At 47.2% G+C, this 25392-nt stretch overlaps 1 long non-coding RNA gene across 1 annotated transcript; it reads right to left on the bottom strand.

Moving 5' to 3' along the window:
* Positions 1-7771: 7771 nt before the first annotated feature.
* Positions 7772-9575, bottom strand: LOC137483384 (uncharacterized). The gene is made up of 3 exons (XR_011004449.1): positions 9363-9575; positions 8562-8668; positions 7772-8307 (listed from the first exon to the last, which is right to left on the bottom strand). It is a non-coding gene; the product is annotated as an uncharacterized lncRNA (long non-coding RNA).
* Between the last annotated feature and the right edge of the window lie 15817 nt (positions 9576-25392).

Below are 25392 nucleotides of genomic sequence, written 5' to 3'. Positions count from 1 at the left end.
AGGTGAAACCTCAGCATTTGGGAAGGTGGCTTCTTCCCTCTCCTGTCTGATAAAAGATCTCTTTATATTTAAGGCTGACAAGACATCTGAGTGTCCTCCAGGCCACACAAGGTCCTCGTTTCAGATGGCAGGTGCTTTGAGAGGCATTCAAGGGACTCCTGGTCCTTTGAGGAACAGGGGGCAGACACAGCTCTGGCTGGTGAACACAGATGGTTTCCTCAAAGGAGCTCCAGCCAGACATCTCATACTCGGTGTGTGCTTGAGCAAATGTGTGTCTCTCTAAATGTGCCCAGGCAGACTGGAAATGGGAATTTTCGGCATCTCAAGGACAATGTTTTCCCACAGCAATGCTGCTAATGCATCTCAGTCCCACTCTTCCCCCATGGGTCTTTCTTCTCTGCTTTGCTGTTTAAATCAACACAAGCATTTTACCACGTTACAGAAATAGGATGTTTAGATCAGCCTCTCTTAGAACCACTGAATCATTTAGGGTGGAAAAGACCTCTAAGATCATGGAGTCCAACCATTATCCCAGCACTACCAAGCCCCCACCAAACCATGTTCCCAAGTGCCACATCTTTTAAACCCCTCTAGGGATGGGGACTCCACCACTGTCCTGGGCAGCTGTGCCAGCGCTTGAATTCATTTGCTGTGGTAAGGACATACAGGCAGCTGCTGCTCAGTAACCCTCTCATATTCCATGATCTGTTCTCGTTCTGTCAGTATTGCCTCAAAGATGTGACAGGTTTATTTTCTGGGAACCACCAGGGAGATGGAAAAGAGACAACTTTTTGTACCAGGAATCATTGAGGTAGGTACAATCATGACTGCTACCTAGCCTTTGCATGGAGATTGATGAATCACTGCTCCTTATAACAGAACACTCAGGGGAAGCCAGTGGAAGGATTATACAGGATGTGTGAGAGCAAGCAGCACCTCTTCTCACACCCTAGCAGCTGCTGGGCTCACAGGCAGAGGAAGTGGTGAGAGCTGAAAGCAATAAAAAGGTTCCAAGAGGAGAGGACCCTTCACAGCAGAAAAGATCTTTAAAACTATCAGCAGATCTTTAAAACTATGATGAAACTTCTGACCTAGAGCACACTGGCTGTATAAGCTGTAATGTCCACTCTTGCTCCTTCCCAGAACGTGCTACCAGCCATCACTGGGAGATGGCTGCTGGGCTAAGCATTGTTTGATCTATTCAGTACCCTTATTTTCACATCCCTATGAAAAATCCTTCCACATTAATGAGCAAGGCTAGAGCAGAGGATGATTTCAGACCTGGAAAAATGTGATCAGTGGTAAAACTTTGCCAGGCAGAGTCACCTGGAGGCAGGGCACATTAATGCTGACACAGCACAGGCTGAGGAATGCTCACTCTGGCACCTGCAGAGTGAGAGCTGAGGAGCCCCAGGGGATGGTGCATGGTGCCCACTCCAGTGCAACACAACAGAACCAACAGATCCATCCCTCTCCCAATGTTCAGCAGCCCTCTCAAGGGGTCAGCACTCTCACTGCAACATCCCAGAAAGAGGAATGCCCTCCAAAGGGAATCTCCTGCCTGCTGGTATTTTACATATTATTCTTACAGATGCTGGCATCCAAAACAGGATGGAAGCTGGTTGGAAAGTTATCCACAACATCAGCATAATTCCTCCTGCACCCCCTTCACCACAGCACATCCCACACACAGCACCTGATGTGAAATATATAAACAGTGAAATATCTAAAAGAACAGAGACTTGCCTGGGTTTCCAGTGTGTTGCGACGCTCTTGCAAAGAATCAGAGAAGTATCACTGTAAATCTTCTAGCAAAAAACAGTGCACCTCAGCTTACATTTTTTATTATATTTCTCATGAAAACAAATCACTGGCAGCTGCTAGAAGAGCAAATAAAAGAGCATCTATGAGCAGGTACAACCAAAGAGATTGGTGGAGCCCTCTGGGAAACTCAGCCTCCAGGAAAGTACTGGCACGTATAGGGATCATGTAAGACTTTCCCAAAATTTCTGGGGATGAATGACTACTGGTTAGGTCAGCCCACGGGTACAGGAACTGCAGCAGTTGCTTTCTCTGCCTGCTAAACATCTTTAGGGCAAGCCCTCAGACTCAGAACTGACACAACACAGCTGCAAAGTCAGTGCAGCCTCATGCACCCCCAGGCTCCTCTGCCAGGCCCTGGAGGAGGCTCCTGGCTGCCCTCATCTAGGGATTTTTTTCCTCCTTCACTTGAAACAGCCAGGAAATATTTTAAAATATTTCAGCAAAAAAGATGGATGCAGCACTTGCAGAGAACTTTTTTCCAAGTGAGGAATCTACACCAGAGGGTTCCTCTTTGGTGTCTCTTGCTGATTGCAAGACACCCCCAGAAGAAATCAATGCCTGGAGTGCAGTGGTGAGGAGATGGCTCAGGACTGCCAGGGCAGGGGGCACTGATTACCTTGTGATTATCCTCACCCCATGGGGAGAAGGGGAAGTCTCATGGAGCTGCAATGTGACCTTTGATTTTAAACATTTTCTGCGTTCAACCTTTCCCTTCTTAACTCATTGCACTCCAGGACAATTGGTGTATGTTGCACACTGGGGGGTGGGTGGATTATCCAAGGATAATTTATACATGAAGTAAAAAGGTAAGTATGGAGTAAAAAGGTGAGTACTGAGTAAAAAGGTGTCATTTTTATACAGTCAAATTTATATCTGAAATAAATATCACATTAGATCTTTCCAAAAGGTCTGAGCTGCAATGTATTCTTTTCTCTCCCTGCAGAAAGGTGAAATTCTTGCTAATGCTTTCATTACCCTCAGGTCTCAAGGCTGGAAACTTTTTGGCCATCTACTTGCTCCACACAGGCTGTCAGGATCCAAAATGAATACACATGAAATATTTCTGCACCTGAGAGATCCAGGAATTAACAACTTGTCCCCACATGCCTTACCCTTGTCTCTGTGAGGTTTTATGGCACTGAGGAGCACAAAATGCTGTGTGCACTGTAGGATAAAATTACCAAACTTAAATAATTCCTTTACCTGGCAGGCATTTCCCATCCACAGCCCTCTGCCAGGTGCTCTGGGGCCAATCTGCAGAGCAGTGAGCAGTGGCCTCCCCCTGCCCCTGCCAGAGGTGGCTGTTCTGTGGCTGGCCAAGCACCTCCAAACAAAAGCAGCAGCATCCCTGGGTGTGCAGGCTGCTGCCCCAGGTGCTGCAGAGTCTCTGCCTTTCTTAATTTTCCACTTGAGGTGTTTTCAGTCAACCCCCCCTTTGCTGTCCTCAGACATTCACCACAAGAACGGAGCTGCTGAATTAAAGGGCTTCATGAATGAGTCTTCAGGCAGATGTATCCCATTACCCAGTGCTCACAAGTCAGGAGCTGCTATTTCTTAATGTGAGGAAGGAAAATGTGGCAAAATATTCAGGAAATAAGCTAAAAGATAAAAAAGGGGAAGGAGAGAAAGTCCAGACAGCGAAATAAAACCATCTTAAGGCAATTACTGGGGGAGAAATAGATCTGCCAAGGATATTAAAGCCCTCATCCACCTGCTAATCTCTTCTGATAAAGGTCTCACTGGCTAAACTAATAACACGATTAAATCTGCTGTAATCAGTACCAGAGGCAGCCCAAGGATCTCACAAAGCCACATGCCTGGAGGAAGACCTTTTCCAGCATGACTGGGCGCAACCAGCAGCAGGTAAGTGGTACCTGCACCTGAGATGCAGCCCAATTGCTGAGGGACTGTGACTCAGTCACCTCCCTAATTGCCTCCCTCAGCTCAGAACTGAGCCTGGAATTCCTAGGGCTGCATCCAGCACTTCTGCTTTGTCTGATTGCTCTTCTGGGCTCTGGTAGCACGGGAGCAAACAATAAATTCCTGCACTGCCTCTTGGTACACATTGGTATTTGGAGTGGGCTGACTCACAAAGCTTCACGAAGGTGGGATGTTCTCCTGCAGGAGCTAACAGCCCAACACAGCCCCTGGCAGAAATGCATCAAGGAAATGATTCAAAATGGCAAAACTATCCAAAATCCCCCTCCTAAATCCTCACAGCAGTGGCAAGGCTGCAGTCTGCTCCTCTGTGAGTGGGAGGGGAACACACTGTGGAGGGATAACCAGCCCTGCAAGGCACATGTGGTGGCCTGGAACATCAGGGAGGAGGTGCAGAGGTGCATCCCCACAGCAACACGAGACAGTGATCAGGAGTTACTGCAAAAGCATTTTTGATGTCACCTCTCCAGCAGGGCTCGGACTGCCCAGCGAGGCAGTGGAGATGCTGCTCCTCTGCAGCAGGAGAGCGTGCCCAGGCTCCTTGCTGCCCAAAATCATGCAGATCCTGCTTCTCCTTCATTCCCTCTCCACCACTGTTGGCTTCAGCAGAGTTTCTTCTGATTCATACCCACGGGAGATTAGAGGGAAGCACGCAGTGAATGAAATACTGCCAAGGTGAGGCTGCTGTCACATCAGCTGCTGTAATTCCATAGCCTTAATGGATCTACTCCTAATTTACAAGTGAGAGCTGGACCTGGCACCACAGGCCAAGAAAAAAGGTGTCATTTTTATAAAGTCAAATTTATATCTGAAATAAATACCACATTAGATCTTCCCCAGAGGTCTGAGCTGCAATGTATACTTTTCTCCCCCTGCAGAAAGCTGAAATTCTTGCTAATGCTTTCATTACCCTCAGGTCTCGAGGCTGGATACTTTCTGGCCATCTGCTTGCTCCACAAAGGCTGTCAGGGGCCAAAATGGGCGACTGTGTCCCCCAGCAATTTGGTGTGAGAGATTTTAAGCCCCTTCCTTGAGGCTGCCTTTTGCAGGGAGTGACATAGTCCTGATGAAGTGCAGCTTCTTACAGCAAAAATTCAGATAAAGGAGAATAAATAGTTTTCTATATGTATGGGCTTTTCTTGTAGACCTCAGAAATAAGGAATGCATAGATATGAATATACTTCCAACTACAGTGTAAGCATATCAAGCTTAGAACACCGTGGTCCCTCCAAAAGTTGGTGAATATCTGTGTGATCACAGGCTGTGAATGGAAATTCATGGCTTAACCAAGACCATGCCACACAGGACCAACTGTGTGGATTCAAATGGATCTACAGACACACATCCTGGAAGAAAAACACCTACAGCGGCCACGTTTCTGCATCTGCAAGCACAGTGTGGGAGGACTGAGTAGGGTGGGAAAGTCTTTGCTCTCAAATAACAAAATGCTCTTTTTGATCTCATCTCCTTAATTCTCTTCCTGAAGTCCAGGCATGACAGCCCAGAAGCCAGACAGCTGCCAAATTTGTCATGGAAACAGCAAAGCTTTTCTGCAAGGCTCAATGCCAGAACTGGAAGCCAGAACTCCTAGAAACAGCAAACAACTTTTCCCCAGTCTTTGCTTCACCAAGCAAAGAGGAAAACTTGGGAGAACGGTGGGGGGCAGTGATGGATGTGGGGGCCTGAAAGTGATCATGGAGCAGCTCCCCTTCCTCCATACCTACTGCCAGGGGGAGCCAACAGAGGCTCTGCCAGGGCACGTGGGAAGCTTAAATTTCTCATCTGCTGTCTTGAAGCTGCCTAACCAGAGGCAATCTTTGCTGCCTGCTCTTGTAGCACAGCAATAAGGGCCATAACCCATGGGCTGCTCTCATGCTGGCAATTAGAAGTGACTGGAGGAAACTCTCAGGGCATGGCACTTTGTGATGAAAGTCTGTATGCTGCTCTGTGGGAGCAGAGATGTGCAGTGCTGGTGGGAGAACTCAAACGGAGTGGGAAACAGAAAAGCAGTGTTTCATTTGTGCTGATAAGCTTCAGCATGTTTGGTCCAGCAGCCTTTGCCCATGGGAAATGTTTTGATAGATTATTGTTTTGGGGTTTGTTGAGGCCTTTTTTTTCCCAAGTCCTTTTCCCAACTGTGAGAAAAGCTAGGAATTGTATTTTTTGTTCCTTGACATGCTGTGCTAGATAAGAGAAATCTGCAAAAAAAGGGGTGAGATGAGGGAGCAAAGAGCTGGACACAGACAGAGTTGAAAACAACACAGATTGTGAAGCAGTAAGAAGGTACCTAAACTAAGAAACAAGAGGTGAGCACTTCTGCTAGGAGGAACTGCTCGAGAACCAAACAACCAATGCAGGGACTACACAAATTTGTCTTATTTTATATGCCTCACCTCTTACTATGGGATGGTCTGCTGTGCACACAGGGGGTGGGGAGGACAACTGCCCCTGCCAGTCCCTGCTGTCCTTTCCATTGCCTCTCCAATGGAAAATGGTCCCCATGCCTCCCTTGTAACACCACATGAGCCTCAGCTTGACTTGATTTCCCTCCTTGAGGCAGTGCCAGGGTCTGGTGCCACAAGCTTCACAGCCCGTGGCTTCTGTCTAGGAAAGAAGGGGCTGGAGCCACACAGGCTCCATTGCAGGGACTGGACCTTCCAAGGGAATGGGATCTGCATGGGTTAGAAAGCATGGCTATTTAATTGGTCCTTTCTTTGCTCCTATTTTTATTGCTAGCCATTTACATTATACAAATGAGGTTTTATCTTGTTTCGTCCCCAGAGAGTCAATGCATTAAACAAAACATTAAAATATAATCACAGAAGCTCTCTCATATATATTTATAATGTCAGAATTGCTGGCATTAATGCAGAAGTGGTTTCTTCACGCTTATCTCTTCTCACTGTTTCTATATCCAAAATATACAGCACGCGAAAGATAAGCACATTAAACTGCCCAGCCATTAACACATCTGCCATCCAGAAATAAATGCAAGGAACAAATTTACAAGGAAAAACCAGTGAAGGAGACAAACACAATTACAGTGATGTGTCTCCACCACTGTCTGAGCATTAAGGATGATGGTAAGGGAAGTTTCCTTCCAAAGACTCTGGCTATTTGGGAGCTGTTTCCAATATGAAAAAGCAGCAAGAAGAGAAAAAGCAAGGTGGAAAACCCACAGTGACCCAGGGCAAACAGACTGGTTTGTTACCTGTGCAGGAACCCCCAGAAGTACTGGGGGACAACTGGTACAGAAGGCAGGACTTAGCCCAGATTTTCAATAGTTACACCCAAATATTTCCCATTTTGGAGAGAAACAAGACATCAAGGGTAGCTCTCAACTAAATTCTGCAGCAGAGGAGTGTAGGAAAGAGTGAAGGTGCTCAGAGCTTCTCAGCACCAGCAGACAGAGCAGCCACCACCTGCTCCAGCCCCTTTGTCACTCTCAAGCTCCTGAAGAAATGCTCAGCCCCATCTCAGCCAGTTTGGTGTTGCTTTCCCAGACCAAATTCTGCCCTGGAAAGGTGCCACAGTCAGGACGCCTTCCCAAGGGCTGTGAGGTGGTAGCAGAGGGTGTCACAGCCACCAGCAGCCGTAGATTCCGTGGGGTCTCCATCGAAGTGATCACCAAAGTGATGGAAATCAACCTTTGCTTTGTTAGAGTCTCATTCCCTTCTCATATTCCCCTTGCCTGACTGTTTTTCCAGGAGAGGAATTACTGCAGCTTTATCCCAGGCTGGGCAGAGTCCAGCCTGGTGTATCTAATCAAGGAGCCAATCTCCTCCTTGTGCTCCAAGCACCAAAACACAAACACAAACCCTCTGGCACACACTGCTCAGCTGGGGCATCCTTGCACCCCCAGCAGCAGCCCCGACACTGCACAGCTTTCCTCCTAAGCCCCTGGAATTTTAAGGCAGGAGCTGCTCTCCAGCACACCAGCACAATAATCTGCCTTATTAAGAATCCCTCAGCCTCCAGATCCCATTTTGCACTCATGCTTTACTCCTGTTTGTAGGTGGCCAATGTCTGCTTGATTTGTGAGTACCCCTGGGCCGCTCACAAATTCAATCGAGCGCCCTTGTGCGAATCACTCCCACAGTCACACCAAACTCGAGGGAGGCTGCCAGGAAAGACCAGTCACAAAGAGCTGACCTTCTGCATCAATAACTGCTGCTGCTAAAGCTGACTCCTCAGACATTAGTAAGATTGACTGCTGCTCCCCACCAGATGCATTGATGCCAAGTGCACCTTGAGTGTGTATTAGCAGTAAGTTACTGTTGGTACCTCTCAGTTTCTTCCATCAAAAAGCAATCACCCTCCTCTCTTTCCCCATGGCAACCAGGGTTTAGTAATCACCTCATCACCTATTCCAAATTGAGGCTGTAATACATGCTCTCAAAGACTGAAAACTCCAGTCTTTATTAAACTGCAGGTATTTGTTACTCACTCAAAGTATCTTCCAGGCTGCATGTGGATAAATGTTCCCTTCTCTGGTTTGAAGTATGGTGGGACGAGAAGGGCAGAGAAGGTAAATATTTAAACAGCCTGCAAAAGGAAAGCTATGCTTTGAGACACAGGAAACCAAATGCTCCACAGGTGAATCTTCCAAGAAAAACACAAAGGAACAGGAATTAAGTATTGCATTTTACCCACAGGGGATCCTTCTCTCTTATCTCATTTTCTGGCTTTTGCAGACAAGTTGACAGCCTGAATTATCAAAGCATTTGTGCTACACAGGAGGGATTCTCATTTGGGGGCTTGGTGCAGCAGAAGACATCTAAGATGGAAATGGAGCTCACCATTTGTTCCTTTGCTGTCAGCTCTGGTTACAAGAAATGAGTTTCTAAAGCCTCCAGCCTGGCCAGGGACAGAACCATCAGTGGATCTCTCACTTGCAAATGTGCTGCTAAGAGGGTAGAAAATAAAGAGCAAAGATTCTCAAGATATGACTGAAGGTCCTGAGCACACACTCACTCCTAACATTTCTTATCCAGAACCACCTGTTTCCTAACAACATATTCTGTCCCAATAAAAAATCTGAGCACTGAATTTTATTCAAAAAACTTGAAAAGCCGGGGAAATTATATAAATTCAAAAATGAATGATCACAGCTTAGGCTTTTTTTTTCCCCCCTAAATATTTGTACAGTAATTATGACGCTAATTAGATGACATGACAAAAATAGGGGAAAATTAAAATATAAATGTTTTCTGTGACAATATCCCAAGCTTGGGGGAAAAACTCTTTGTAGTGGTGGAAGGAAGGAATTCTGCTGGATCCTAAGACATGTGCAGTGATTGAAGAAAACTTAAAATGCCTCCGACAAGAATGTGAATGTACTATTTGGTGGCACCATCTACTGGGTGTCATGGAAACAGCTGAGACACGGAGGAACTGGAGTCAGAGTCATTTGCTGCACCCAGAGAGGGAGCAGAAGAAGGATAGGGCATGATGTGGGACTGCCAGATGTGCAAAAACACCTGCAAAATCCAGAAGAACTCCTGGCTCCATCTGACAGAGTCTTCCCTACCAGGTGAGAGACTGTTTTCCACAGGCTCTCTTTTCCTTTAGTCTTCAAAGAAAATAGCAAAGTAGGGTACCTGTGTTGTCATTCTGGTGACAACACATGAATCCCATGCTGGAGTTCAACTAGGAAATTCTATATGCACATTTCTCCTCCCTCTTCCAATAAATATAAACCTAAGAAAACATCCCAAGGGAAACGTTACGTAACTGGTTTTGAACTCTCAATCCACCAAGAGGACAGGATGTGGAGCCAACTCAGAAGAAAGATTTGAACTCAAGCCTTGAATGCCTTCAAGGTACATAATGCCTTCACAAAGAATGAGGATACTTCACAGAAGTCTCTGCCAGGCTCAGAGGTGGCTCGTCCATGTGATCTTTGGTGGCCCATCTTTGGCACACATGAAAGCACCCAGCCCCTCCACCATGCCAGGGGTTGGCCTCCCATGCCCTGCTGCCCCACATCCCCAGGGTCAGCTTGGATTTCCAATAAAACTCCTCCTCCCAAGCCCTGATCTCCCAGGCACTCAAGGTGTCCACCTCTGCTCTCTTTAAAGCACCTTCCATCAACAGGAACAGACCTCACAGCCTCCACATAAACAATTCCTGTTCTTGATCTTTTCCTTCCAATTTTCATAGATTATATAAAGATTTCCCAAACACTCACACCTTGTTCCTAGAGAATTACATGCTGTGCTAGTCACTGAGTAAGATAAAGTCATGAGCAATTGTAAGAAGATGATGCCAATTTGGCATGGCCCCCTGTTAAATTGCTTAACACTAATCCAACTTTTTCACAAGACTGTTTTCAGATACGTGCCCAAAAAACATGATTCTCTGGATTCAATCTCCACCATCACAGATTCTGCAGCTCTTGGAGAAATAATACACTTCTCCATGACATAGCTAGCCCAGAGATCCTTAAGATGATATAAAATTAATAGAAGTCATGCTTTTTCCTGTGTGTGCTGCTGCAGTGTGATATCTCAACAGTCCTACTGAAAGCTATTAGCACTTCCATGCCCCGGGTTTTGATGACAGCTGGGAGTGTCACTGTGCACTGGAGACACCCCAGTTACCTGAGAGTGGGTTCTGAACATCTGAAATGGTGGTTCATTGGATTTTGTCTTGTTGCAGCTCTGTAGGAAACATCCCAGGATTCCTAGCCCTTACCTGAATTGTGCCATTCTGTAAGCAAACCCATTTAAAGAGTAATGACAAATTTAAAACCAGCTTGAAAAGAACCCAGCATTAAAATTATTGACTCTCTGGGCTCTATAAAGACCATTTAATGTAATTTCCTTTCTTCTGTAACATATCCCAGACACAGTTTTTTTTTGGAATGCAGCTTTGAAGCCTGGTTGATGGCTCAGCAGAATCAGTGCCCTGCATCCCACACCTGCTCACATCAAGACTTCAACACCATGTCTCAAGGACAAAAAAAGGGGATTTCCACAGGGAATTGTGATGTAACAGAAGAGAAGCTGTTGATTGTCTTTATGATGACCTGGTGAGATACTGGAATCTTCATTCCATATAAATGGAACTTAAATTATTTATAGATGAGCTACTTCAACCACCAATTTTTGTGAGGCATGAGGGAATTCTAAATTTCACCACATTTCCCAGCTGGAGATAAAAACAATCTGGAAGAGATTTTCTGCTGACCTCATGGTGATTTGGAACTGTAGTTTCTTCCTCATGCCCCACTCTGGTGTCTGTCACAGGTCAGAGACACAGATATTGTTACTTACATCAACTTTCACTTATGGTGAAAAAGGCCTTATCTCTGCTCTGACCAAGACTCCTCTGGTACCTGAGATTTTAAAGCAAACAACAAAACTGGATTTTGATGACCTTTAAACTTGAATAGTATTTTTTTTTAAAAGCATGTAGCAATGGTTCTATTTTTGTTCCAGCCACTGATGATGACCGTTTTGTGATGATTAATTTCTATTTTTAAGCCCATCACAAGGATATTATTTGAGATGATTCTTGTATCTTCTACAGTGATATTTTGGTACTTTGCTCTTAAGATAAATAGATAGGGGTAAGCTGAGCTCCACAGAGCTGCATTTCACAAACTAGGGGAATACAGAAAAAAAAAAACCAGCTTGTGAGAACACTTGCTGAAGATGCTGTTTATCAGTTGCTGCAGAACAATGACAGAACATGGTTTAGTAATACATACTTTATAATACCAATCGATAAAGTCATTGAAATATTTAAGGCATTTCTTTCATGTTTTTCTTTTTGTTAGAAATTAATATTAGACATTAGACACATTCTTTCAAAACACTTGAGAGTTGCAGCTTTTTTTTAAATGATACAAAGCCTTTTCCCTCTCCTGTCCTATCTCAGCCCCTTTGTATGTCTCAGGGTTCTTAGAGCATAGTGCACTTAGAAACCATTAGTCACCTATTGGCATATTTGGGAGGCTGACAGCTTTGAAAATCTGATCCTTGTGAGCTCAGAGTGCTTGGTCACATCGGGTGCATGCCACAGCAATTACCTGGCAGCACAAATACAAAGTGACAGCAGGATGTGGACACAATTGCCTGTCCTTGCTGCTGAACCAGCCCTGGTGCTCGGTACCATGACAATGCTGACTCAAGTCAGAGTTGGGCAGACTGGCCCCTGAGATGGCAAAACACCCAGGCTGGGTGTCTGCCTCTCCAGGAGCATCCTCCAGATGCAGGCAGGATGCTTGTGATAGGGTTCTTCAGGACAGGACTTTCTCTCCTAAGTCAGCTCCTGACTACAAAGAGCACCACCAAGTCGCTGCCCAGGCACTGCACATTTGTCCTCCTCAGTTTCCAAGTGCTGCTTTAAGGCTGCCCCTCACAGCAGCAGGAACTCTCCTCTGACAGTGGCTTTCCAAGTCCCCCTTTCTCAGTGAAACCTGGTGATGGTGAGAAATGCCAAATGCCCACGGCAGAAATTGCTGGAAGTGCTGCTCATCCCCTGTCTGCAGGGCACGTGGCAAGTGAAACCTGGCACACTGACTGTAAATAGGGTGCTCTGGAGGCTTTGCTTATCTGGCATTCTTCAGCTCCATCTCTGCCTTCTCACCCTTCTCCACCGAACTGGGATTTCTCCATCATCAGTAACCTGTCCTAGCAATGAAAAAGACAGAGAGGGAGAGAGAGAGAATCTCTCGTGAATCTGGCTTCCCAGCTGAAGTCATTTGGCTTCCAGGCATGCAGGGAGTTTGCTCTGGGCTCGGGTCTGTCTGGGTGAGTAGTGCCATTGTTCTCTTGTTATTTGACAGCTCCACCTCACTATGCACAGCCTTGTCCTGTCCATCACCAGCATCTCCTGAGCAGGGGAACAGCAGTGAGATGTGCTCTCAGCCAGCTGGAAACAAAGCAGAGCTCTTCTTCTTCAGAGCACCACCAGCAGCTCCAGCTCTACACAACACTTGGGCAGCAAGAGCAAACTGCTCTCTGAAGGATGAGAGAACCAAGACAGACCCAAACTGGTGACTGATGGAACTTGTTTTCTTGCCTGATTCTTCTGGATCATCTCTGTCCTTTCTGCCATTCCTCTTCACATCCAATTCTACTGCCCTTTGTGATTCCCATCCCTAAGGTCAGCAGCTCTTTGCTCCTACCCTTCCTTCACTGTTTCCAGCATCACCTTTTCAGAGGTGCAACAGAAATGACAGCAGTGGAGCAATTCTAGAGTTTGAAGCCTATTGTCAGAAATGAGATTCCAGTATGTCCTGTTGCCTCCCAAAGAGTCTGACCCACCAAAGTACCTAAATCTAGGCTCCTGCGCCACTTTGTCCTCCTAAAATATTTACGGCCACCCAAAAAAGTCATTCCTGGTGCTTTTGCCTCCCCGAGGCGCAGTCGGATGAGATTTCCCAGCTGGGCACTAGGTGGCAAAACATCCCGAGAAAGGGAATTTCCCACCTCGGCTCTTTCGGAAGGGGCTGCGGGAGCTTTGGAGAGTGCTTCAAACGCAGCTGAATGTGCAAAAATTGCAAATGTAAGCGCGCAGAGCCCAGCAGAGAGAGAGAGAGGAGGTGATTTGTATTCCTGTCCTACCTTTGGGCAGAAGTGCTTGCGTACAAGCGTCTGAAGCTGTTTCCTCCTCTGCTGCTCTCCCGCTGACAGATTGTGACCAGAGAACTTCAAATATGCAAACACCGGCCCCGGTGAGGGCAGAGCCACTTCTGTTCACGGAGATGAGATGAGATGAGATGAGATGAGATGAGATGAGATGAGATGAGATGAGATGAGATGAGATGAGCTGGCTCCTTGTGCAGACATGGGTCAGGTGAACGTGCAGCACGTGGCCCATGGATGTGTCAACCTTCAGCCCCAGCAGCGCTGCCATCCTCCTCCTCTGGCAGCTCCAAAACAAAGAACAGGCCATTTCATAGAATCATAGACTGCTTTGGGTCAGAAAGGACTTTAAATATTATCTAGTTCCAACCTCCCTGCCATGGGGAGGGGTGCCACCTCTAGAGTTGGTTGCTCAGGGCCTCATCTGTCCTTGAACATTCCCATGGATGGGCATCCACAGCCTCTCTGGGAAACCTCTGCCAGCCATTTTGGCAGTGTGGCTCCCCCACACCTCTCCATGCCCTGTGTGACTTTCCCCCGCTCCTCCTCTCACGTCCCCTTTGTGGTGGAAAAGGTGCAGATGTTGCATTCACTGAGGTGAATCCCTGAGGGGCTGGAATCCTGGGTCCTTTACCCAGCAGGTTCTGCCCTCTACCATCCACTGCTTTGCCCAGTTGCAGAGTCCAGAGCAGGTGACTGAAAGCCTTGAAAAGAGGCAGGTCCTCCACTCCTTGCCCTCATGATTCCCTGCTGGCAAGTGCCATCTTTTTATTCCACAGTGATCAGCCCCCTGATGGGACTCAGGGACCAAGAGACTCGACTGCAAAGTGACGTCACTCATTTTGGCTTTCCCTGCCAAAAGCTCTCCTTCCCCAGCTATAAAATATCCTGCATTGGGCTCCACTGACAGGTGAGATCTGGAAGGAACCTACAGATAATTGACCTCAAAAGCTGCTTTTTCCTCCTCTTGTAGCTCCCAGGACGTGAATTCTCACAGAGACCTCTGCTGGCTCTGCTTTTCCACAGTCCCTTTGCTCAAAGGCCCTGCAGAAATTTAAGGTGCTGATTTTGCAGATTACAAAGGCAATACTGGCCAAAATGGGTGACACCAGGCAGGGTCCAGCTCTCCAAACCTTGATGCTCTGCATTGCTGGTAACATGTATGGATGCAGACATCTCTGCTGCCTTGCTCTGGGGAAGCTGCACTGGAAGCAAAAAGCAGCTGAGACCACCATCAAGGAGGAGATGTGGGGAGATCTGGGGGGATTTGGGATTTGCTGTGAGCTGTGGGCACCCTCAGCCTGCATCACAAGAGTCTGGTGGAGCCCTTTAATCCTAGGTGAAGGTATCAGAAGGGGATGCTTTGCCAACTCCACAGCCTGGCAAACAGAGGGGAAAATGTGCTGAAAGCCACGACTTCCTGAGCATGTTCTCTGTCTGGAATCTGCCTGCAAAACAACTCAAATTTCTCAAAGGGGTTCATTATTCAGAACTATTTGCTGAATAATTTCTCTGAGTAATTGCAGGTCTGAACCTTGTCAGCAAACAATTCGTCGTGAGCATCCGGGCAGACAGCTGTAACCATGCTCAGGCTCTGGTCTGTGGGTGGATAACCCCAGAGTTGGGTAGGAAGGGTAAACAAACTTGTTTACAAAATCAGGATCTGGACAGAAAAAAAAAGTAAAATAAAAGAAAGGGGAAAAAATGTAGCGTCTTAAAATAAGCTGCTTCCACCACAGTTTCTAGCTATAACTGACCAAGATAATCTGGCAGAGAGAGCTGGGCACTGGGGACCAGCCCTGGGCTGCCACATCCCTGCCGTGGTGTGTGGCTCTGTCCTCCAGCTGCCCCCCTGTCCCCAAGGAAGCAGCCAAACTGGTCCCCAGGCAGGGAAAGGAAAGGAGCAGGAGATGGGGAAGGAGGAGCTGCCTCCATCCTTGCAGGGCCCTCCACATCATGGGAAGAGCTGTGTGCTGGAGGAACATGTCACAGACCCACTGTCCCTAGAAAATGTCACCAAGCAGCCCTGACAATTCACACACACTTGGAGAAGGAGCAGAGAGCGACTGGAAGCATTTCCACAATTCAGGGCTCAGCAAGTGCACAGTAGCACTGGGCTGGGTACCAAAGTCATCTCTCAGGCTATGTTTCCTGCTGAAATCATGAAATAATAGATGTCCAATTAACTGGCAAAGCAAGATGCAAAAAGAAATATTGCTTGCAGAGAGCTGGCATAGTGCCCATGGAGTTATAATAAGAATATTTTATTTGCCTGGGCTATAGATAACCTATTTCTCTTCTCTCTCTTGCTGCCTCTGGCATTCCTGAGAGTATATGGGTTTTCTTGGAATAACTCTTCTTTTCCAGCAATCTCTAAAGTCCTCTCACATTCCACCAGCTCAAATTTATTTCAAATACTGCTAGACTAAACACAGCCCTAATAGCTGGTGTTAGAGACTGGAGTATCTGACACACTCAAACTGCACAGACTGCAAATTTGAGGCTGTGGTACTTTTCAAAATGTGCCTGTGTGGGAGCAGGAAAGAGAAGAGGGGTTAACGTATATCAGCCTTTAGAATAGGCAGAACAGGCAAAATTAGAGCAGAAATAGGAAAAGGGAAAAAGAAAAAAAAAACAAAACACCCTAGGAAAAAAAAATTAATTTGCAGGAAAAAAAGGCTGCTTCACATTGCAGTTTCCTAAGTCAAAAATAAAACCACAGAGGTGCCAATAGGACTGGACAGATGTCAACTCACCATCAACCTGCCCAATAAGTTATTAGAATCCAGAGACCATTGCATGCAGAAAATCTTGTGCACAGTGCCCTGGAGCCGACACAAGGCACGTACTGCACATCCCTGAAAAGCACAACAGGAAAGGTTCCAACTGCAGCACGCCAGCCTATCAGCCACACATGATTCAGATTAAGGGTAACTAGCATAAACTAAAGCCTCTGAACAAGGTGTCCAGCAAAATGTGATTTTTAATGGGTCGGTCCCTCCCTGCAGGCACTGCAGCAGCAGCTGAGCTGCTTAACTTGACGGGGAACCACAGCCCCGGGCAGGAAAGAATGGATTCTGTTTAATTGTTGCAGCCATTAACCTAAAGCCAGTTCTCTGTAATTCTCTGTATCTGTTTGGCCCAAGAGTGTTTCCAAATCCTTAGAAACAAGCCCGCAGTTGTAACCTCGGTAACACTGGAGGCATCAAGCAGATGAGTGACTCACTGAAGGTCAGAGCATGACCCATCTGCAGAACTAAGAATGGAAAATCTTTGCCTCTCAGCTTTGTATCCCAATTGCATTCCTGATGGTCTCTGATCTTGGGGAAGGCAATGCAAAGGAAGTTCCAACACACACACAGAGAAATTTATTTGAATTAAACTGCTATTCAAACAGCCCAGAAACACTACCTGTGAATTCTGTTTCCTTCTTTCTTCCCTTTTAATTCTTAAAGTTTTTCTTCTCAAGCCTTTCATTCACAAAACTCTTTTATTCTTTCTTTCTTCTTTTGTATTATTAAACTCCTCATTTTGCAGTATTTCTCTTTATTTGCAGAGAACAGAATGGAGAGAACCAAGAGGCACATCCCTAATGGGAAGAGAGTCCTTAAAACCACCTGCCAGTTAATCCCTTTACTGCTGGTGGCTGCCACTTTCCCATCCTGCCAGCAGCTGGGAACACAAGGGTGGATGGCTGTGGAAATGTGCAACGTGAGCTCGGGGTTTTGCTCTGTGAAGTGATGACAGAGTGAGAAGGAAAACACAGGATGTGACTGGAGAGTGGAAGATGTTTCCTCTGCGACAGCACCGTTCTGGGAGCCCAGCAGAGCCCCAGTTCTCACCAGTGGAAGTCTGGTGCAGGTGCAAAGAAGCAATCAAGTAACCAAAAACACAATGAGACAGCCTTTTCCTGCCACTTCTTGACCTCATCCTTTCTCAAACCAAACACTGCTGTTCTTTCAATGCGGGAAAAAAATCCCCTGTTGCTTTTGACCAAACAAGAAAAGAAGAAAAACAAATCCCAGTGCAGCTCCTGCTATCTGTGGGTGACTGTCTGAGCAGGGCAGAGCAGAGCTGTGCCTCAGCTCCACGCTGTCAAGCCTTGCAGCTGCAGGCAGGGAGCAGCAGTAGCACAATGGCCTCAGAAATGCCTTGCCAAGGTCAGGCAGATCAAGCCAAACACGTGTAATTTCCCCATTTTTACTTGGAAGGCGCCACATGAGATCCTGGAGGCAAATACGTAGCGTCTAATAACTCCCAGAAGGGAGAATCACAGAGTCATTTTTGTTGGAAAAGACCTCCAAGGTCAGTGAGTCCCAACTTTGATCCGAGAAGATCAGAAGATGAGAGGAAACCCAGGCTGCCTCCAAGGCCCTGCCCACATGTTGGTGCTTCACCAGCTAATTAACTCCATCCTGATGGAATTCCTCCTGCCATTGCACTCCACTCCCAGTAAAACACACATCTCTAGAAGGGCCAAGAAAGGATCCTACAGAAAGACCTTGCTTGTGGCATCACAATCTCCATAGTGTGGGAACAGGCCTGTCCAAAGCAAACACCAGCTAAAAAAAACCCAAAAAAATAACAAAAAGATCAAACTCAGAGTTGAGAACGAGGCAGCCAATTGCTGTGTGTTCTTGCACTAAGTGGCATCCCTGCAAGGAGCAAGTTGGAATATTTTAACAAAAATATTCCAGCAAAGAATCCATTTCTGGCAACTAAGCTGTATTGGAAATTTCCTTCCAATCGACAGGGCCAATAAAAAGCCAGCTAACACAGCAGCAGCCTAATGTATACTGAAAGCTTTTTCCTGAATATTGGAGGAAAAAACAAAAACAGAGAGAAAAAATAACACAAACCCACTCCACCTCCAAAAAACTTGTCCCTCATTGTCTTTTTAGCCTAAAATCATAAGAGCTACATTTTCACTGGTGTCTCAATTCCAAAGGCAAACTCTGCAAGCAGGCAGTTTTCTTACTGAAAATAAAGTGAAAAGCACTGATCCCAAACCTGCAGACTTTCCAAAAGCCAGGAACTGTGCCCAAGCACACTGACCTTTTGCTAAGCTCTAAAAAATGTAATAAATGCAAAGTGCAACAACATCTGGAACCTGCCCTGACATCTTGAATTCACATTCTCATTTGCCGATGAAAGATGCTTTGCTTCTTCTTTTAAACAGGTTTGCTCCCAAAACTCTTGCTGTAGCCTGGAGCCACAGCTGTGCTGAGGGTCTGGTCCCAACCTGACCCAGTTTTGGTACATGAAGGGCCCTCAGCACACAGCAGCTTCATCCTGCTGCTCTGCCTCTACCTGGTGCTGTGTGGTGGAAGAGAAACACAGTTTGTCTTGGTCTTACAAAGAGCTTTTGTTTTCCAGCTGCTCCCAGAACCCTCACTTTCCCCAGGAAAATCTGTGTGTATGATGCAAAATCAACCAAAGAATTGCTTCTGTCTGGGAGTATCTGTGGAATAACACTACAAATTTTACTGCCCACCATAGGCTGTACTCGCTCTCCTGATGCAGCTGGCAGGGCTTTGAAGGAAACCTGATGCTATTTTGAGAATCCAAGAAATCCAGGAAGCTCAGATTTGAGGCATCTAAAGAAGAAGAGGGAAACCCAACACGATCCCAGTTCCATCATTTTGGGATTGACTCCCAGCCCCACTAAGCAGAGGCTGGATCCATGCAGGGGAAACTGGAGGGTGCAGCCCTGCCTGGGTTCATCTCTGGCTGCTCAGGGCAGAGAACAGGGACAAAGCAAGCAGGCTCAGGGATGGACAGCCAGAGGGACACCCACAGCCACCAGCAGAGCTTGACTGTGCCACACTCACAGCACCCTGGTGGCTGCACAGCACAAACCACCCTGGGACATGACAGGGTTTGCTCAGGAGAGCTAACAAAAACTGGGTTAGTCAAGAGAAATGTCCTAGAATCCACAGTCCATTGAAACGTAGGAATTGTAACCACAAAAATGATCCTCTGCTGATAGAAAACAAAAGGACATCACTTGCATGTATTTCACTCCATCAGAAATGTGCTCCTATAAACATTTCACATGTGTTCACCTGCCCAGAGCTGTGGATTGGTTCTGACACATCACATTCAAACTCACAATACATAAAATACAAGGGAAGATAATCAAGAAACACAAATCTAGGTCATCCTGACCTGAAGCAAGAACCTTTATTCAGAAGACCTGCAGGCCCAGACTACTATTGGGTAGCTGTGTCATGCCAAGGTGGGTTCCCCACTGTGCACAGCAACACTCAGCACTTGAAAAATGCTTATATATACTCAGTTCACTGATTTAACATTAGCTAAAGGTCACCAAAGGCTTTGTAAAAAGCTTTATCCTCTCAGCATGATCATTCCAGGTGACAAATACTTCTGATTTACCCAAGACACAAAATATACAGAGTCAGAAATCAATAAAGCACGCAAAGGTTGAGGGAAAGAAAAACTGGAGACAGACAGAAGTGCCCAATAACATGTGAAAGGTCACTGGCACCATCTCTCCAGCACTTCCACCCCCCGTAGAAATTGCCTTGCTTGCAGAGACTGACCGCTGGTAGAGCTGCAAGCCTTCCTTCCCCAGCACAGGCAAATCTTAGACCACCACTCTTCTTAGTTTGCTCTAAATAACTGTTTGGTCCAAGTCCACAGTGACCAGCACCATTCACGAAGACACAGGAATTTCAGATAATCTGTCCCCATATCCTGTATCAGAACCCCTTGGATCTTGCCTGCTGCATTATGATAAGCTTTCACTACGTGATTTTTCAATTATTTCTTTTCTCCTCTATTTCAGCCTCTGCTCCCCCCTGGAAGAGCAGACAGGACAGCAGCCAGGTACCCTGCAGCAGATGGTACCTGGTTTCTCAGCAGCCCCTCTCACTCATCTCAGCATTTACCCACTCCACAGAATCCTCATTCTGTTTAGAGATGCCCTCCACTCCCCCCACCCTTTTTATCCTTCAGATACACATCCCCAGCCCAGCTCCACTCCCTGCTGACCACTCTTTTGGCCACCACTGCCTTTTTAACACATCATCTTGGCTCGTCTCTGTCCCCTGCACTCCTCCCATGTTTTCCACAGAGACCTGTGTAGTGTCCAAACAAAACAAGAGTCAATCCCAATGGCATTTTGTTCCATCTATTTTGAATTCCTACAATGACAGAGAAATAAACACTGAAACTGCAGCTTCTCTGCCACAAAATGTGGCTTTGCCAATGCTGCGTGTGATCCATCTGCCCGGGGGGATAAAACATGGAATTCATGAAGGCACTGCTTGGTGGGTCAGGAAAAGTCTCCCTCATTTGTTGAACACATGGTCTGGGCAAGACTGGGAGTATTTTGATATTGGCACAGTCTGAGGATGAGAATCTGAGACAAAATTACAAACCCCCTCATCAGGTGAAAAGTGCCAGCCCTGCTAATGGCATCCCAGCTGGCTGAGCACGCTCTGCTCAAGAATGCCCAGCATTTCCCCAGATGAAGAAAGACATTTTGTTCAGATTGATGGTAGTCTCTGTGCCTCCTCTTCCTCTGGAAGGCAGCCAGGGGCAGAGCAGGATGGTGAGCTGGGACCTCTGCATTTCTGTGGCAGAGTTTTGCTCACAGACCCATATGAGCCCTTAAGCTGTCCAAAGCATATGTACTTCTTGAATCAATATAGTTCTCATGCCAACAGCTTCCAGATAAAGCCCATGGTAGAACATGCCTGGATTGAGGCAGTTCTGCATGGCTTTCACTACCAGCACTCTAACCCAACACTCCCACCCAGGGAACTGTTCCTCCTGGAGAGCCCCAGACCTCCTGTGGACACAGCTCACATGCAGGAACTCTCCAGAAAACAGGTGTCTGCACTCCCCCTTTATGGACAAACAGGAGGAACTCACCAGAGGGCTCACAGCTACAATTAGCATCACTGATAATTAAATACATGCTCCTTGGCTCTGTCTCATGGTTTGAGGAGGAAAACATGGTCCATTGCATGAGTCTCTAGGTTCACATCATTCCCTGCAAGGGAAATTCCTGCTGCCCTGCATCCCACCACACCCTGGGGGTCACTCTCTCTCTCCAAATGCAATGGACCAGGTCCAGACCTCACAGCCCAGATGGCAAGGACATGAATACCTGAAAAGCCAGATATAAAAGACAGTAGTCCTAAAATATAAACAGTGGGAAAAGACTGATGAACAGCCACATTTATTTGCCCTGCTTCCCCTCTGGAGCAGTCTGCTAAAATTACTGCAGCATTCTCCATTAGCACCCGTGATGTGGCTCTTGGGGATGTTCTGGCCAGGGCTAAGAGCTGGACTCAATATTCCTTGCAGGATCCTTACAACTCAGGCTAGCCTATCATTCTGTGCTTTTTAAAATCACCTCCGTCTGTGAGGTTTTCCAGAGCCTTTAGCATTCAGTGGCAACGATTAATTTTCCAGTCTCAGAGACAAGCTCACCTGCAGCACAGGTTGCACAAAACAATCTCCTGCTGAGCACAGGAGCTGAGCTATGGGTTTGGGTTGTGCTTTATTCATCACCTCGCAGGGCATCCGTGACAGGAGCTGCTGCTGACAGCAGCTGTAGGGGACAGACGGACTCCTACTGCCACTGGAGCCTGGCCGGGGGCAGTGGCAGCGGCGTCTGTCAGAGCCCAGGAGCACCAAATGGGTTTCAGAATGGGCCACAGCAGAGCAGCTGCACGGCCTGGCTCCCGCAGAGCCTCACACAGACAGCGCAGCGAGGAGAGGCTCAGCCAGCCCCCGCCGGCTGCCGAGCATCCCTCCCACCCAGCATCCCTTCTGTCCCAGCACGGGGCTCTCCAGCATCCCTTCTGTCCCAGCACGGGGCTCTCCAGCATCCCTTCTGTCCCAGCACGGGGCTCTCCAGCATCCCTTCTCTCCCAGCACGGGGCTCTCCAGCATCCCTTCTGTCCCAGCACGGGGCTCTCCAGCATCCCTTCTGTCCCAGCACGGGGCTCTCCAGCATCCCTTCTGTCCCAGCACGGGGCTCTTCCACACCACTCCCAGCATGGCACGGCACTCTGCCACAGACACCAGGGCAAGTGCTCCCCAGCTCCTGCAAGGACAGACCTCAGGGTGCACAGTCTGAGCTCGATCCCCAATTTGATTGAATCAAGGACAGAGAAGAACTGCACTGTGCCAGCTCCAGAGCCAGCACCACCCATCCTCCCCATCTCTCTCCCAAACAGCCAGGGATCAATGGCTTTATTAAATTCTGCTTTATTTATTCCTCTTACCCTTGACTAGAGTGTTTATGAGCAAGACCAGCGTGGGCAAGCCCTTAAATACAAGCAACACGACTTTCTTTTGAGCCACCACACCCCACACCCTCCCTGGCACCGCTGTGCACCACAGCCCCGCAGCACCCTGCCAAGTCACCGGCTTTCCCCTGCGGGTGCTGCGAAGGTCCAGCTTACGTAAGAAGGAACAAACTGGCTTTTCTTCACCACCCTTTCAATGCTGCCATTCATCCCCTGCCCTCCATCCTTCCAGTGCCACCTTGAAGGATGCAAAACACACAGCCAAAACACTTCATCTCACATGTTGTCCGGGGTGAATGTTGTCCATGGTTTTGTCCCCCTAAACACAAGCGAATTAAAGGGTTAAGGCAAAAAAAAAAACCTGAGATGCAAAGTGTGTTGAAGACATTCCTACCCTGACAAAGTCATGTCACTGCTCAAAAAACAAGGAGTTGTGACCTGACAGCCCTTTCCTGGAGGACACAGGGGCTGCAAAGCCAGGTCACACACATCCCACTCCACCAGAGAATCCGGCATCAAAGAGCGAGGGACCAAATCTGTTCAATGGCTGTGTAAAGATTTTGGCTCTGATGCTGAGCAAGTACTAAAGCTGGTTTCAGTTCTACCCAGCTGGAAACATCTTGGTCAAACCCCAGGTTATTTTTGCATCTGCACATCAGTTCTGCCTCGTTAGAGACTCCGTGCTGTCTTTGGCCAAGTGGTCAACCCCAGGAAAAAGCAAGCCAAAAGGGGAACAGGACACAGCTTTGCAGGCTGAGCATGAAATGACAAAGCCAGATTTATTGAGACACAAATAGCCTGCTTCAAAGCATTTTCCAGCCCTCATGAAACTGATACGAGCATCATAACAATCTACATTCCAGGATTTTTAGCCCTCTTCTGACTTCAGGCCAGCACGGATGCATTCTGCCTGCCATTATTAGTCAAATACCAAATACCAACTCCTTTACGAAACCAGGGGGACGGAAGCATGGCTGGTTGAACTCTTTGTTTTTCTCCCCCCACATACACACTTTCACATCATGAGAACAGAGCAAGAAACCCACAAAAAATGCACATTTCCAAAGCCAGAGGCTACATCCCAGTTCTGGCAACCCAGTGGTCTTACCACAAAGCTCAGCACAGCCTGGATCCCCTTTGACTTCTTAACAATACATTCACAGTGGTGGCAGGGTGGGGAAGAAGGGCTTCAAAAGGGAGGAGCAGCAAGGAACAAGTTATTTTGAATCCAGAAGCCAACCACTGCAACATGAACACTCCCCATCAGAGTTTTACTGCTCCTCCCGGGAAGAGCTTTGAAGCGTGGCAATGGAAAATGAGAAGAGAGCCAAGAGCACCCAGCACGCTGGTTGGGACAGTTCTGAAAGCACTAAAATGTTAAAGATATCAGTAAGGGTTGGACTTGGTGAAGTAAAAAAGGGAAAGTAGAGAACACAGGGCCCTTGGTGGCCTCATGCCATCCATACATTCTCCTGCCTGCAGCTTCCAGGGAGGCTGATGAAGCCATTGGGATGCAGGCAGCTTGCTCAGCCTCACACATGGGGTGTTTTGGACCTCAGTGTGATGCAGAGTGGTGTTAGCACATAAAGCTGGAATTCACTCATTTCATCCAGCTTTGGATGTGGAAAGAGAAATCAGTGTGTTCCAAGTCTCCCCTGTCTAGCCAGTGTCAGCAAGGGAGTCTTGGAAAAACCTTTTTCTTCTATGGCTGCTAAATCACAAGGCAGCCACATGGAGAGGATACACTCTCACATCACATGGAGCAGCTGCTGGGCAGCTTTTGCAGCCGTTTTGCACCTTTTCTGCCCATTGCACAACCAGGACCTTGCTGCCAAAAATGGTAACACTGCAAGCCATTCCTCCCCTGCCCTGGATGACTGCCAGCCAGCAACCTTGAGATGCTCCTGGGACAGACCATGGCCATGAATCACAGGACAAGTGTGGCTGGGGAGGCAGCAGCTGGTTTGCTGGGCGGCACTGGGATCCAGCAGCCAAGCACTGCTCGGAGGGGCAGGAAGAGAGAGGACCTGATCAGGAGGTCTGCAGGGGAAGCAGCTGGTGGGAAGCTCACACGGCATCTGTGCTTTGGCCCCAGCCCCCCATGCCTGCACATACTAAACATCAATTTCATGGAAATTAAAAGAGGAAAAAATAAACACTTTGGAAAGACAAGAGATGAAAACATCCACGCTGTGTTTTTTGAAGAGAGGGATGAACCCACCCTGAAGAAATGTAAATGTAGCAGGGATCAAGAGACTCTCGGGGATTACTCATTACAGGAGACGAGAGACTCTACATCTTTCTGTTTTGCAGCAATTAACTGTTAACTGGGAAAAAAATTGAATAGATCAACACTTTTCTATTATTAGTTTTAAATAATGACTCAGAAGCAGACACTTCCTTTTTCCCCAAGCTATGAGGAGCAAAGCACCAAGACCCTGACGATGCCTTCAGGCTCATTTAAACTGCAAATATCTCTGCATAAATTACAGGAGAGTGGTGTGAGTACAAGGAGAAACAAACCCTTTGTTTTGAATCTAACTACCAGCAATTACCTCTCATTTATAGGTTAAAATGCTTGATACAGCACATTTATTAGAAAAAGCATGGAGTGCCTGGATGTACTTGTGCAGAAAATGGGGAAGCAGGGGAGAGAGAGAGGAAAAGTCACGCCTGCTGATGGCCTTGGAGAGAAACTGAGTAAAAGGCCAATACAAAGAAGTCTCTCCAAAACACAGAGCTGTCTC

This window comes from Anomalospiza imberbis, chromosome 16 (assembly GCF_031753505.1).
Source record: "Anomalospiza imberbis isolate Cuckoo-Finch-1a 21T00152 chromosome 16, ASM3175350v1, whole genome shotgun sequence".
NCBI classification, from domain to species: domain Eukaryota; kingdom Metazoa; phylum Chordata; class Aves; order Passeriformes; family Viduidae; genus Anomalospiza; species Anomalospiza imberbis.
The sequence above is the reverse complement of the archived record's forward strand: the minus strand, read 5'-3'. Positions and strand labels throughout refer to the sequence as shown.